This window comes from Prunus avium, chromosome 2 (genome assembly GCF_965620075.1).
Source record: "Prunus avium chromosome 2, drPruAviu1.hap1.1, whole genome shotgun sequence".
NCBI lineage: Eukaryota > Viridiplantae > Streptophyta > Magnoliopsida > Rosales > Rosaceae > Prunus > Prunus avium.
Window position 1 is genome coordinate 1,318,218 of NC_142285.1, and position 16,936 is coordinate 1,335,153.

At 38.5% G+C, this 16,936-nt stretch overlaps 1 pseudogene; it reads left to right on the forward strand.

Moving 5' to 3' along the window:
• Positions 1-3,247: 3,247 nt before the first annotated feature.
• Positions 3,248-15,175, forward strand: LOC148296219 (uncharacterized; annotated as a pseudogene).
• Positions 15,176-16,936: the final 1,761 nt, after the last annotated feature.

Sequence of the window (16,936 nt, forward strand, 5' to 3'; positions counted from 1 at the left end):
GTACACATCAATTGACCTGCCAGGATCCTCATTTATCAATACAATCATCATCATGTACTCTTTTTTCATGCATTTCCAAGGCGGCAAATTATATGGGAATACGAAAATCAGCCAAGTGCTGTGATGTTGGTTTAGAATCCTGTACGGATTGAATCCATCAGTGGCAAGTCCCAACCTAACATTTCGGGGATCAGCAGCAAACTCGGGGAACGTTCGATCGAACTCTTTCCATGCCTTCCCATCTGCAGGATGCCGCATCACATCGTCGTCTACCCGTTTCTCCTTATGCCATCTCATGTCTGTGGCAGTATGCGTCGACATAAACAATCGCTGCAATCTTGGTTTCAGGGGCAGATAACGCATGACTTTTTGTGGAACCTTAGTCATTTTATTCTGAGACGTCTGTTTGAACCTCGACTCATTGCATATAGGGCATGTATCCAATGTTTCATACTCTTTGTAGAATAAAATGCAATTTTTTTTGCAAGCGTGGATTTTTTCATAACCCAATCCAAGACCACTCAACATCTTCTGCGCCTGTCTGGGGTCTTTCGGCAAACAATTGTCCGTTGGAAGCACTCTCTTGAAAACTCCCAAAAAGTAATCGAAACACAGGTTCGACATACGATACTTTATTTTTCCGTGCATTAGCTCCACAATCACCGTCAGAACGGAAAAGCTCTCGCACCCCGAATATAACTCTTGGTTGGCATTTCTTAACAGTTCTTCATACTGTTCAAACTCTGCACTATCCATTGGTGTGGGCACGTCATCTTCCCTTTCCTGATTGCTACTGGTCGATGCAAATGGAAAAGTATCATGTATAATATCCATGACTTGTTCATTTGGATCCACAATAGGTTCAACATTGTCCACTCTTGTGGCCCTTGAAGACGAACCAATGTCTAATTGTTCCCCGTGATGGTTCCAAGTGCTGTATGTCTCAATCATTCCATTCATTACTAAATGAAATTGAACAGTTTCAATTGTCTCCCACAACATATTGTTACACCTCCTACAAGGACACCGGATTCTAGTTGCACCCGGGTTGTGTGACTGTGCAAAGTGAATAAAGTCCTCGATTCCATCCAAGTATTCGTCTGCGCACCTGTTAGGGTTCTGTATCCACCTTCTGCTCATAATTCCTGGAACCACAATCACAATACAACAATCATGTTGTATTCTTACAAAATCATAACATCACCTTATGCCTCTGGTAAGGGCCCTATCCCATTCGGAAATGCATATTCATGTCAAGTAATTTACAGCTACATGAGATTAGATTTCGACGTGGATGAATTTCAGCAGCATCTCGGTACAGTTCTTGAGGTATACCGTAGATATAAAATACCTACGTACCACCCGAAGAATGTACCGAGATGACACCGAAATCTCCACAATCGAAACCTAATCCTGTAGCTGTAAACTACGTGACACGACTATGCATTTCCAAACTGTCCAAAATATGGGACAATTCAAGAATTAATTGGACCGTAATCGTGGTTTACCCACCTATGCGCGGTCCAACTAACCTCGAACGGGAACTAAGCTTTACAAAAAAAAATGTACTTAGTTAATTTCAATTAACTTCGTACATCACCGTGCATAATTTAACAACAGAATAAAAATATAATTTTACAAAAACAATATATAAAGAATTAAATTAAATAAATATAAAACAAATAAAATACCTTCTTCAATATGTCCAGTTCCAAGCGTTATTCACATATAATATCCTATACACAACGAAATTAACAATGTTAATACGAATTTACAATAATATTTTTACACTAACGACAAAAAAAACTTAATCAAAACACGTAGCAGAGGCGGGAAATGAAATCCAATATCTTTCGATGTAATTTGGAGGCTGAGAAGACGGAGAGAGAGAGAGAGAGAGGGTCAGAAGCAGCAGAGGCAAAACTGTTGTTTTAGTTTGCCTCTGCAATGGCTGAAATGAATCTGTTAAAGACGATGACTTTGCGCGACGAACATGTCTCTTCGTCGCACAAATAAATTGTCGCGCAACAGACAAATTCCGTCGCGCAAAAAAATTGAGGGACGCGCAAAGGCATGCCGACATCACATCTTTGCGCGACGAATATATCATTTCGTCGCCCGAAGAAATATTCCGTCGCGCAAAATCCAATTGAGCGACGCGCAAAGGTGTGATGTCAGCACTTCTTTGCGCGACGAATATTAGATGTTTGTGCCGCAAAATTCGTCGCGCAAACGTCCTAAATCGTCGCGCAAATCCCTTGGTAGAGCGCCGATATTCACCTTACGCGACTAATACACTGTTTCGTCTCGCAAAATTGTGGCGCCAAATAGCAGATCACTGTTTCTTTTCCCACGATTTTTTTGCGCGACGAGAAAAATTCTTTGTCGCACAAACTCATTTAGGGCGTCGAATATTTTGTCGCGCAAGTTTTGCCTCCAAAATGCAACTTTCCCGGTTTTTTCCCCCATCTTTGCGCTACCATAAAATGATTTGTCGCGCAAAGTATACTTTGCGCGACAAATATTTTAGTCGCGACAGTTGAACATTATAAAATTATTATCCATGGAAGTTTGTGCGACGTTTGGTTTTTGCCGTCGCGCAAAAGGTCATTGTGCGACGGAAATATGTTCGTCACGCAAACATTTGTCGCGCAAAGTGAAAAATGTAGTAGTATGGAGAGTTTGGTGCATAGGGAGGGGACGGAAAGACTGGATTTTGGATCTGAAGCTTCAACCTTTCTGTTCACTCCAATTGTCTTATGGACCAGCGCCGTATGCTTATTTTCTTTTTACAATATACATGTCTGTTCGCATTCAGATTTTCACCAATTTTTCAAATAATCATTTTGTCCAAAAATGGATTCAACTTAGAAATGGGCTTTGGAATCACAGACATACGATTAGTAGTTTTGGGAATGAAAGATCATGTGTTTGTGTGTGTAAAATAATTGAGTTTTGGAAGCTGGTGGGTGGCCTAAGAGCGTAAAGCATTGGTTGGGCCACCTGGGCGTTTTATGAGGTTGTAAAGTTCTCGTACATTTGTGAAGAAGAGATGCCCATTGTCAATTCTTCCTTAATTACAAGTCTGCGTCGTTGCATAGGGGAAACGCCGTGGTGTCTCGGAAACAGATGCCTTTAGGGCAAGGATTCCATCCCTCACAGTGCAATCATGTGCCCCACTCATTGCCAACTTGTCTCTGTTTGCAACTACAATTATTCAATGATTTCAATTTTCAAATGGGAAAAAAGAAAAAAGAAAAGGAAACACACTTGGCAGTTGGAAGGAAAACTTCTCTGTTTTCGGTGCTCATGGAGGAGAGAAGTCATTTCCTCTTGTCAATCACGTTCTTGCTGGTGCTGCAGCACAGTTCTCTATATATGGCTGAATTAACTATCGGCACAGATGCAACACAAACCAACATCACCACGGACCAGGCTGCTCTTCTTGCTCTGAGATCCCATATCACCGGTGACCTTCACAACATCTTGGTCAACTGGTCGACCACCACCTCCATCTGCAACTGGGTTGGCGTTACTTGTGGTGCTCGCCATCTCAGAGTAGCATCATTGAATCTCTCTCACAGGGGTTTTATTGGCACCATTCCACCACACTTAGGCAACCTCTCATTCCTTGTTGCACTAAGCTTCAACAATAACAGCTTCCATAGTACTTTGCCCCATGAATTGTCTTATTTGCGTCGCTTGAGGTTTATTAGCTTCAGATACAACAATTTTATGGGATACATTCCATCGTGGTTTGGGTCCTTCCCCAAACTTCAAAGCTTCTATTTGTATGGTAATAATTTTTCAGGTTCCATACCCGCGACTATCTTCAACTTATCTACACTACAAGTAATTGATCTAAGCATTAACCTACTATCAGGTACGTATGTGTCAACAGCATTAACCAACTATCATATATAGCCTATATGTAGTCCCTACTGTTGGTCTATCATTACGTTTTAAACATTTTGATATTAATCTGTAAGTCCAGTTTGTTCTTTTTTCTTTAGAAAATTAGACTCCGTTTTTATTACTTGCACATGCAATACTAAAGAACTCTCACTTTGAAGAGATTATGTATTTGGTTTTTAATTGCGAGGGTAGTTGGGTCTATTCATGTTGGAATTTTTTTTTTATACTATATTTGAAAGTTTGTACAAAATTTACATTAATGAAACTATAGGGACTACATATAGTACTACTACAAAAAACACTTTGCGCGACGAATGATTTTTGGTCGCGCAAAGGAAAATTTCGTCGCGCAAAGTTTGCACGACGAAATTTTGGTCGCGCAAGTTCTGTCGCGCAAAACTCGTAAAGAAAGGGTTTGCGCGACGACGAAAATTCTTCGTCGCACAAAGCCACTTTGCGCGACAAAGGATAACAACTTGCGCGACGAATCATGCCGACTTTGCGGGACGAAAATAACAACTTTGCGCGACGAATATTATCAACTTTGAGCGACGAAAGTTAATGTCGCGCAAATGTACTTTGCGCGACGAATGTTAACGTCGCGCAAAGGTTTGCGCGACGAATTATTCATTTTTTTAATTTTTTAATTTTTTCATTTTTTGAAAATTTTAAACTAAAATAAACTAATTCAATAGTTTGCACGACGAAATATTTTGTCACGCAAGGTTTTTGACATTTTTTTATTATTATTTCTCTTATATCAATTTCATTATATTAATTTTTTAAATTTAATTTAATTGTATGATTTTATTTTTCTTAATTACTTTAATTTAAATTGACATATTCAAAATAAAATTACATAAGAAAAATAGTGGTCAAATTATCCAATATACATAATATTCAAAATGTACACTTAAATTAACAAAGTACAATAATAAAATCTACAAGCATCTTATATCAAATCCTCAACTTTAGCCTCAACAATTCCCTACCAAAAAAAAAAAACAAATATTGTCAAATAACAAAACAATAACATAAAATAATGACAAATAATTGGCATAAACTCAAAACTAACTCCAAAAACACATATTAATGAAAAAAAATTAAAATTTACAGAGAAGTGAGTGTGAGAGAATTAGAGAAGATAGTGAGAGAGAGTGAGTGAGAGTGAGAGAGTGAGTGAGAGAGAGAGAGAGAGATAGTGAAGAGAGAGATGAGAGATTAAGTGAGAGGAGTGAGTGTGAGAGAAATGGTAGGATTTGGGGAGTGGGAAAGAGAGAGAAATGGTAGGATTTAGAAGACATTGAGAAAATGGTGGAGGAGTTATTTTGCTTTTAAAGAACGTATCACTTTGCGCGACGAAATAATATATTCGTCGCGCAAAGTGTTTAAAAAAAATTTTAAAAAAAAATTCCCATTTTCGGTGCCCGCCAAATTTTTTCAGTTTTGGGCGACGAATTTCTGGTCGCCCAAACTTTTGCGCGACCAAAATATTCCCGCATCCCATTTTTGGTGCCCGCCAATTTTTTAGAGAATACTTTGCGAGACGAATACTTATATATTGGTCGCGCAAAGTCGAATTTTTTTTTAAAATTCCTATTTTTTGTGCCCGCCAAATTTTTAGAATATATACTTTGCGCGACGAATAATTATATATTGGTCGCGCAAAGTCGAAATTTTTTTTTTTTTAATTCCCATTTTTGGTACCCGCCCAAATTTTTAGAGAAAACTTTGCGCGACGAAAAACATATATTGGTCGCGCAAAGTCGTAAATTTTTTTTTTTTAAAATTTCCCATTTTTGGTACCCGCCCAAATTTTTAGAGTATACTTTGCGCGACGAAAAACATATATTGGTCGCGCAAAGTCGTAATTTTTTTTTTTTAAAATTTCCCATTTTTGGTACCCGCCAAATTTTTAGAGAATACTTTGCGCAACGAATAATTATATATTGGTCGCGCAAAGTCGAATTTTTTTTTTTAAATTCCCATTTTTGTTACCCGCCCAAATTTTTAAAGTATACTTTGCGCGACGAAACACTATATATTGGTCGCGCAAAGTCGTAATTTTTTTTTTTTTAAATTTCCCATTTTTGGTACCCGCCCAAATTTTTAGAGTATACTTTGCGCGACGAAATATTATATATTGGTCGCGCAAAGTTGTAAATTTTTTTAAAAAAATTCCCAATTTTTTGCCCTCCCAAATTTTTTTTAAAAATTTAAAGCTACTAATAAATATATATACTATTCAATTTCTTAAGTGTTATACGTTCAAAATAAACAAATTTAAAGCTACTCAACGATCCAACCATCAAACTTGTTTGTTTATACTTCGAGATCATATACGCCAAAATTCAGAAAAAATAAACATTAAGAGATCAATTAATGGGACAAAACATTTCGACGGTTATAAAAGAAAAATCAAGATTTAACGGTTATTTCAACTCTGATTTTGATGATTTTTTACAGCTACACTTCTTGACCCTATATGAATACAATGACTGCATTCGATTGTCAATTTAAAGTATTTACACTAGTAGATACCACAAAATCTTATGTTATATTTAATAAAAGTATAAATAAACTCTTAATTGTTAGTGAATATATTGTTTTGATGGGATATGTATTCTATGAAACTAGTTTCAACGATCCAACCGTCAAATTTGTTTGTTTATACTTCGAGGTCGTATATCCCAAAAATCAGAAAAAATAAATATTCAGAGATCACGTAATGGGACAAAACTTTTCGATGGTTATCAACAAAAATCACGATTTAACGGTTATTTTAACTCCGATTTTGGTGATTTTTTACAACTACACTCCTTGACCCTATATGAATACAATGACTTAATTTGATCTTCAATTTAAAATATTTACACTAGTGGATACCACAAAATCTTATGTTGTATTTAATGAAAGTATAAATAAACTCTTAATTGTTAGTGAATATATTGTTTTGATGGCATACGCATTCTACGAAACTAGTTTCAACGATCCAACCGTCAAACTTGTTTGTTTACACTTCGAGATCATATACGCCAAAAATCAGAAAAAATAAACATTCAAAGATCAAGTAATAGGACAAAACTTTTCGATGGTTATAAACGAAAAATCATGATTTAACGGTTATTTCAACTCTGATTTTGATGATTTTTTATAGCTACACTCCTTGACCCTATATGAATACAATGAATCAATTCGATTATCAATTTAAAATATTTACACTAGTGGATACCACAAAATATTATGTTACATTTAACCAAAGTATAAATAAACTCTTAATTGTTAGTGAATATATTGTTTTGATGGCATATGTATTCTATGAAACTATTTTCAACGATCCAACCATCAAACTTGTTTGTTTATACTTCGAGATCATATACGCCAAAAATCGGAAAAAATCAACATTCAGAGATCAAGTAATAGGACAAAATTTTTCGACGAAAATTCACGATTTAACGGTTATTTCAATTTCGATTTTGATGATTTTTTACAGCTACACTCCTTGACCCTATATGAATACAATGAACCAATTCGATCTTCAATTTAAAATATATATTTTCTAACAAAAACCCAATCCGAACTACAATAATATATGTTTCTAACAAAATAATTTTTTTATTTTATTTATTTTTGTACAGACTTTGCGAGACGAAGATTATTATTTGTCGCGCAAAGTCATCCAAAATATTTTAAAAATAATTTTTTGTTTTATTTATTTTTGTAAACACTTTGCGAGACGAAGATTATTATTTCGTCGCGCAAAGTCATCCAAAAATTTTTAAAAATAATTTTTTATTTTATTTATTTTTGTAAAGACTTTGCGAGACGAATGACACTTCGTCGCGCAAGACTTTGTGCACCGAATTATTGTCTTTCGTCGCGCAAAGTCATGCATAGATTTTTAAAAATAATTTTTTATGTTATTTATTTTTGAAAAGACTTTACGAGACGAACCACACTTCGTCGCGCAAGATTTTGCGCGATGAATTTAAGTGTTTCGTCGTGCAAAGTTACTTTTCGCGACGATGCTTTGTCGTCACGCAAAGTTTTGTCGCGCAAAGTGACTTTGTGCGACGATTTGTATTTCGTTGCGCAAAATTTAGTCGCGTAAGACTTTGCGTGACAAAGTTTAATTTTCGTCGCGCAAAGTCACTTTGTGCGACGAATTGTGTTTGGTCGCGCAAGGGGTTTTTTTTACTAGTAGGCTATATATGATAAAAACTTGTTGGGTATTGGGGGATAATGACATAGATAGTAAATAATGAATAATATATGAGGAATAATTAATTCTACATGGCATTTGTCCGTTCTAAATTCAGGTTCCATACCTTCGACTATCTTCAACTTATATACACTGCAAGAAATTGATCTAAGCAACAATCAGCTGTCAGGTACGTATGTATCAACAAGTTATCTACACTATACTGTTGATTGATTATTACCTTTTAACATCTTGATATTACTAGACTCAACGTCTATAAACCCAGCTCAAAAGCTTGAAACAACCTTTCCTTTTCATTCTCTGAATTTCCCAGTTGACAACTCCTGAGGAATTTTCTTTATCTTGCTCTGCCAACTCTTGGTATGATTTATTCTTCTACAAGATTGAATAGAGAAATCTTCAATCTCCATTTTAATTTTATGTACCAGGTTTGAATAGAGAAATCTTCAGGCTGTGTTGTTTATGTATTTCCTTTTTCTTTCAAGTTGTCTGAATAGAGAAATATTCCAATAAACTTCTGTCATTTCCATTACCGTTCAATTTCAGCTTCTGTAACTTACCATTTTCGCACTAGATAAATATTGAAGTCCTCTTAATTGAGGCATAGAAAAGAACCTTGTATTGGGTTAGTTCCCAGCCCAACCCACAATTGATTGATTAAAGTCAATATCGGTGCGCATATTTTCCAGTCTTACCATTTTCAGTATGTTGGAGTTTTTCACTGCCAACAATGGCACGCCTTCGCAATCGCAACAAGCAAACTCCAAGGCCAAACCCCACGCGAATGGCCGGCGGGTCCTTTTCGGGGTAAACAATTAGTTAATTCTTTTCTCTTCTTTTTCTGTGGCATGTGCACATGTTTAACAGGCATCATACCAAGAGAAATAGGGAACTTAACAATGCTCAAGGAGATACACCTTGACTCCAACAATTTCGAAGGAATGCTATTCTTATACGACTCGGCATTTTGTTGCAGAGCATTATATAGTATTCATAAACAGCTTATACATATAATCTTAGGGGCTGGTTGATGATAATGGGAATATATACATGTTGATTTTGCCAAATATAGTGTAATTGAGAGAGTTGAGAATGTAGAACAAGAAGAACAAGATAGGTTTTGCAGAGAATTCAAATCTGCCAATTGAATTACTTACTTGGTGAAGGGTTAGATATACACGTATACAAGGTGATTATTAGTTACAAACAATGCACAAGACATGGAGGGAAACATGGAGAGTTTCCATCCCTAAAACAAGGAAGAAGAAAACAAGGAAAAGTAACAAGGTGGTAGACAAGCCAATTAGGGATGTCTATGTTTTGTCTTTGTCTTTACTAACACTCCCCCTCAAGTTGGTGCAAAGATATCATGCATGCCCAACTTGTCCAGTGAGTCATGGAAAACTTTACTTGATACGGCCTTCGTCAGGATGTCAGCAAGTTGGTTTTCCGAGTTTACAAATGGAAACTTGATTATACCCCTTTCTAGTTTCTCTTTGATGAAGTGTCGGTCGACTTCCACATATTTGGTACGGTCGTGTTGTACTGGGTTATGTGCTATCTCGATAGCTGATTTATTGTCGCAGTACAAGTTTGTAGCTTTCAATGGTTTAATTCTCAGATCCTTTAGTAATCTCCGTAACCAGAGCAATTCACAAACTCCTTGAGCCATTCCCCTAAATTCTGCTTCAGCACTTGATCTAGCCACAACTTTTTGCTTCTTACTTCTCCAAGTGACTAAGTTGCCCCCCACAAATGTAAAGTATCCAGAAGTAGAACGTCTATCTGTGATGGATCCTGCCCAATCCGCATCTGTGTATCCTTCTGGGTTCATATGTGTATGTTTGGAGAATATCAACCCCTTGGCAGGGGCAGCCTTCAAGTACCTCATGATCCGAGTTACTGCATTCATGTGTGCCTCACTTGGTTGATGCATAAACTGACTCACCATACTCACAGCATAAGCTATGTCGGGGCGTGTGTGTGATAGATAAATCAGTCGCCCAACCAATCTTTGATACCTTTCTTTGTCAGTGGGTACTTGGTCTGGATACATCCCTAACTTGTGGTTCTGCTCAATAGGTGTGTCAGCTGGCTTACAATCAAGCATTCCAGTTTCTGTTAACAAGTCTAACACATATTTACGTTGGGATAGAAATATGCCATGTGTTGATCTAGCAACTTCTATGCCAAGAAAATATTGTAACTCACCTAATTCCTTCATCTCAAATTTACTAGCAAGGAGCTTCTGCAGATTCTTCATTTCTTCATTGTCATTACCAGTAACCACCATATCATCAACATAGATGATAAGGGCCGTAAGTTTGTCACCACGACGCTTTAAGAATAAAGTGTGATCCGAGTGGCTCTGAGTGTACCCAAAGCGCTTCATAGAATCTGTGAATTTTCCAAACCAGGCTCGTGGTGACTGCTTTAGCCCATATAATGATTTTCTCAGCTTGCACACGGTGTTGGGACCAAGTGCCATGGAGGTCCCTGGTGGTGGTTCCATATACACTTCTTCTTGCAATTCCCCGTGAAGAAATGCATTCTTTACATCATACTGCAATAGTGGCCAATCAAGGTTTGCAGCCAATGACATGAGAACACGTACGGTATTGATCTTGGCAACAGGTGCAAATGTCTCTTGGTAGTCAATTCCATATGTTTGTGTATACCCTTTGGCCACTAATCGAGCTTTGTATCGATCTATGGATCCATCAGCTTTGTATTTAATGGTGTATATCCACCGACATCCAACTGGTTTCTTCCCTTGTGGCAACTGGACCATTTCCCATGTAGAATTCTTTTCCAGAGCTTCCATTTCAATTGCCATTGCTTCAGCCCATCTGGAATCTGTTATAGCATCCTGCCACTTATTTGGAACACATACAGTAGATAATTGATTGACAAATGATGCATATGACTTTGACAATCTATGAGTTGAAACATGGTTATTAATGGGATATTTAGATTTGGCAGTAAGGTCAGGACAATATTGAGGTTTGGGTTTTCCTCTAGTGGTCCTAGGTGGGAGAGTGTATGGTATAGCATTAGGTGCTTCGGGAATTACCTCAAGTGTTTCCTCATCACGAGACGACTGGTCCGATGGTTGAGAAGAAGGGGTTGTATTTTGTTGTTGATTGCAGCAACCATTTGAATTGTCTCCTCCGGGATCTTCACCAAATAAGAACGACAATTTTCCAATACCTTCATCGCTGCCCAAATTTTGAAGTTCACTGGTGCTTGGCGACCGGTCGCTGGGTTCTGAACAACCGGTCGTTTTATCACAGATTTGATTTTCCTCCCTGGAGTCTGGACGACCGGTCGCTTCTGTATTACGATCGGTCGTTTTGTCACAGAGTCGATTTTCATCACCGCTGGAGCAAGGCGACCGGTTGCTGTGGTCAGTGCGACCGGTCGTTTCAGGAAAGCGACCGGTCGCTTCTGGGTTGCGACCGGTCGGATTTGCACAGACTTGGATTTTTTCTTCCTTCTCTTCATTCCTTCTCTCCCCCTGAAGAGAAGGGGGCATATCAGCTTCAAAGTAGGATAAATCTTCATGAAATGTGGCATCCATAGTGACAAAGAGCTTACGAGTAGGAGGATGGTAACACTTGTATCCTTTTTGAGTTGATCCATACCCAACGAACACACATCGAATGGCACAAGGGTCCAGCTTACTTCTTTGATGAGATGGAACATGAGCATATACAACACAACCAAATATGCGAGGAGGCAGCTTGAGGACTGTAGGAAGAGAGACATGACGAGCCAAGGTGTTCAGTGGAGTTTCAAACTTCAAAACACTACTCGGCACTCGATTAATTACATATACTGCAGAAAGAAGGGCATGTCCCCATAAGTAGTGAGGGACCGATTTATCCAGCATGTAAGCACGAGTAACCTCAAGTAATTGTCGATTCTTTCGCTCTGCAACACCATTTTGTTGCGGAGTGAAAGATGTGGAGGTTTGATGAATGATGCCTTGGTCTCGAAAGAAATGTGCCAAGACATTGTTCACATATTCCCCACCATTATCAGACCGGAATACTTTGATGGAGGCTTGGAACTGTGTGGTAATCATAGCATGAAATTCACGGATTGCAGCGGAAACGTCACTTTTATGAGCTAGTAAATATACCCAAGTCATGCGAGTACAATCATCAATAAATGTAATAAACCATCTTTTGCCATTGGAAGAAACTTTAGCAGGACCCCAAACATCAGAGTGAACCAAATCAAAAGGGAATTCCGTTTTATTATCACTTAAGGGAAAAACAGTTCGATGGCTTTTGGCCAATACACAGGTTTCACACTGAAACTGAGAATGATCTAGGCCACGAAACAAAGACGGAAACAAACATTGAAGATAGCCAAAGGACGGATGTCCTAGACGACGATGCCAAAGCCAAATCTGATGTTGATTGCGAGCTTGTGAGCTGGAACCTTGAGTATGAGCTGCCCTTGGTGGTGAAGAGACCGTCAAGGAATACAACCCCCCTCTTCGTTTACCATGCCCAATCGTCGCGTGAGTCGTGAGGTCCTGAAAAAGACAATGGGAAGAATAGAATGTGGCATAACAGTTATGTGAGTCAAGTAATTTTCCAACAGACAGCAAATTGCAATTGATGGAGGGAACAAGTAGTGTATGAGATAAAGATAAGGAAGGGGAAAGTGATATAGTTCCTTCACGAGCAACATTAGAGGGGACTCCATTGGCACTAGTGATGTAAGGATGACGAGACTTAGAAGATATTGTGGAAAACATAGTAGAGTCAAAAGTCATATGATCAGTGGCACCTGTGTCAATTATCCATGTAGTGGGTCGTGTACCTGATTCGGAGTCGGAGAGTAGGGTGGAAGATGGAGAGGCATCGGTAGTTATAACACATGCTGCCTTGGGTGTTTTGTTGCGGGATTTGAAAGCATCCCACCACTCAGGATAACCATGAAGCTTGAAGCACTTCTCAACAACATGATCACCACCACAATGAGTGCACTTCTGAGTTCCCTTTGCATCGTCAGTTTTGGGACCCCGGGGGGGAAGTCCGGAGGACGTATGGTGTGGTGGCCGATATGGCTTGACCGCCATTGCACTCCCACCGCCAAGCATGGAAGATTGGCGATTATCTTCTTCTACCACTAGTGCATAAGCTTCAATGACTGCTGGAAGCGGATTCATGGCAAGAATCCGACTACGAACGGAATCAAAGTTGGGATCGAGTCCTCCCAAAAAATCGTACACACGTTCCACCTCAAGTGCTTGTTGGTGAAGAGCCACATCATCGGGATTGGTATGTTTGCAGGGACGGAGGCTGTCAATTTCCTGCCATATTATGTGTAATTTTTCGTAGAATACATTCACAGGTTCACCACTTTGAGAGGTGGTGACTGACTGACGACGGAGTTGGTACAACTTGGAGCTATTCTGTGTGACAGTATATGTCTTCCGAGCTGCGTCCCACACCGCATAAGCCGTTGAGCAGTGATCAAATAAGGCACGTACATTTTTGGTCATGGAGTTGAGGAGCCATGACTGCACCAAACAGTTGTCTTCATCCCAAGCTTCATAGCTAGGATCATCAATGGCAGGGGCAATCTTTTTACCATTAATGAAACTAGCCATACGACGAGCAGTGATGGCCAAGCGAACACTACGAGACCATGCAGGATAGTTGGACCCATCCAACTTATCAGGAGTAATTGGAGAGTAGTCATGAGAGGACCGGGGTGGTGGTGGTGTTGTGGAGTCGATCTTGGTGGAGTCGATTTTAGAGGAGTCGCCCGTGGAGTCGTTGATGGAGTCGTTGGTGTCACCCATGAGGTAAATATATAAAAGGATGTAGAGGAAGAAATAGCTTAAAACTTCAGCAAACAAGAGCTCAAGACCAATTTTGAGGCAAGGCAAAGTATGAGGTAGGAATAATATAACAGCAAATTATGGGAAAGGATAGGTAGAGATTTAGGCAAGAACAAGGTTATGCAGAGGCAACCAAAATCGATTGCTCTGATACCATGCCAAATATAGTGTAATTGAGAGAGTTGAGAATGTAGAACAAGAAGAACAAGATAGGTTTTGCAGAGAATTCAAATCTGCCAATTGAATTACTTACTTGGTGAAGGGTTAGATATACAAGTATACAAGGTGATTATTAGTTACAAACAATGCACAAGACATGGAGGGAAACATGGAGAGTTTCCATCCCTAAAACAAGGAAGAAGAAAACAAGGAAAAGTAACAAGGTTGTAGACAAGCCAATTAGGGATGTCTATGTTTTGTCTTTGTCTTTACTAACAGATTTTTCAGAAATTCCAAACGAGATCAGCAGTTTAGATCAGTTAGAGAAGTTGTTTGTGCAGTGGAATGCCCTAGAAGGTGATATTGTTCATGCGGGTTTCTTCAACATGTCTTCTTTGATTGTTTTGGCCCTATATGAAAACGACTTGATTGGTAATCTTCCAGACAACATATGTGAGCATCTTCCTAGTATTCAACGGCTGGGTTTGCGTAACAACCAACTTGATGGTCCACTTCCATCTAAATTATAGCAATGTAGACAACTTCTTGTACTAAAGTTGAATAAAAACAATTTGACTGGAAGCATACCCAATACTTCCTCAATTTGCTTACAAAATATATTCCATTTTAAGTTTGTATGCTATGTATGCACACGCCGGCCAGATGAGATTAAACTTGGGTGCTCGGGTTTATTGCATGTGGCAGGTGAAATACCAGATGAGATTGGCGATCCACACAACTTACAGGGTTTGGCACTTCATGTTAATAATCTCAATGGTGTCATCCCATCCAGAATCTTTAATTTATCCATGATAAAATTTATTTCTCTATCTAGTAATCAGCTCTCAGGTCGCCTCCCAGCAGACATACGCACTGGGGTTCCAGACCTGCAACAACTTCTTGTAGGAGATAATAAGCTCAGGGCCGCCTAGACCCTCCTAGACCCGCCTAGCGCCGCCTAGACCCGCCTAGCTCCGCCTAGAGCCTCCCAGACCCTCCCAGATCCGCCCAGACCCGCCTAGCTCCTCCCAAACCCTCCCAGCGCCGCCTAGACCAACCCTGCAGTGCATAAGTTTGAAAAATCGCTAGGCAGTAGGCTATAAGAACAAAATAAAAGAACCAGACCCAACCTGGCAGCCAGACCCGCCTAGCGCCGCCTAGACCCGCCTAGCTCCGCCTAGACCCGCCTAGCTCCGCACAGACCCGCCTAGTGCCGCCCAAATAAACCGCCCTCTTGTTCAGCGCTTTAATTAATGGATCCAATCCTATGACATATATTTCATGCCGTTTTGTTTTGGTATAATTTTATTTAAATTTTAAAGACAATAATATATAGATGGAAATTCAATGCTTCTTACTTGGTGTGGTTGCTGCAAGCCTGCAACTATGGCCTCTTGGGTGCTTTGCCGCTTGCTTTGTAAAGAATATTTATTATTCTATTTATTAGGTTTATGATTATCTTGTTAAGTTGTGGAAGTCCTATTCTTTAGGGACTTGGTTGTTTAGTTGCTAGTTAATAGGAGAGTCCAAGTTGTCATGGAGTCATGGTTAGTGGCTGAATGTCATGGTTTAGTCGTGCATTAGTTGTTCAGTATTCAAATTAATGGTGAAGAGAAGTTTGATAGTTTTCCATATTTCTTAATATTATTTCATAAGATAAAAATTAAGAAATAAATCCAACTGTAAAAAAAGTTTGATTTCTATTTTAAAGTGGACACATGATAGTATCTCAAAATCTAAGACTTGAAAAAATCAACATACACATGAATATAATTCACGCAGTTGGGTATATGCATGGCGGTCTTGCCAAGTTTGGAAGGTGAATGTCATCAAGATCTATAGAGTTTAGTTCATGCGAGTGTGCAAGAGATTTTAATAAAGCTTCCTCTGTAATTCCTGCAAATGAATCTGGAGAATATCCATTCCATGAGAATTTATGTCAAACAAACCAGGAAATGCAGGACAAGGATAATAATGTATCAGCTCACCATCCAGTAGTTTCCCAGAAATTTACTTGGGGCAGAGGAAGATCACTTTGTAGCCAAGAGGGATTGTTTATCGTCCATTATGAGATTAGGTCTTGCTTGTTCAGCAGAATCACCAGAAGAAAGGATGAGTATGCAAGAAGTTGTGGTCACACTCAATAAAATCAAGATCAAGTTTTTGAAGGACACTGGAGTTGTTTAGTGTTAGTTTTGTTCCTATGCTTTTACATGTATAAAATGAGGAAGTTCATTTACCTCAAATAGTTCTGTTTCTATGATTTTGCATGTCCAACTAAAATCTGAATGAGGAAATTCATAGGTTGGTTCGTCCACCAGAAATTTGTCATTTGCCGTTATAGAGCTCTCTGATCACATTTCTTTGTCTAAATAGTCAACTCTTTGGATTTGTGGCGTATAATATGCTGAAATGATAGAAATCAAAATCAACCAAGGAAGAAGTCATATAATGATTAGTTACTTGTTAAGTCTTTTTTATATTAATGTATAGAAAAATATTTAAGAAGCTTACCACCATATTAATTTAATTAAGAATATTGATAAGTAATCATTCTTTTTTTTTTTAAATTTTATTTTATACCAGTGATCATTCTAAAGATAAGAAATAGGTTGTTTCATCAAATATAGTCTTCGTCAAAAACTAGTAATATTCCACAAATGTCTTCGTCAAGAAAAAAAAACAAACACAAATGTTACAACTATGAAATTTTATTTTATCAACTATGTTCATACTTTATTTGACTACAACAAAAAATTAAGATTAAAATTAAAATA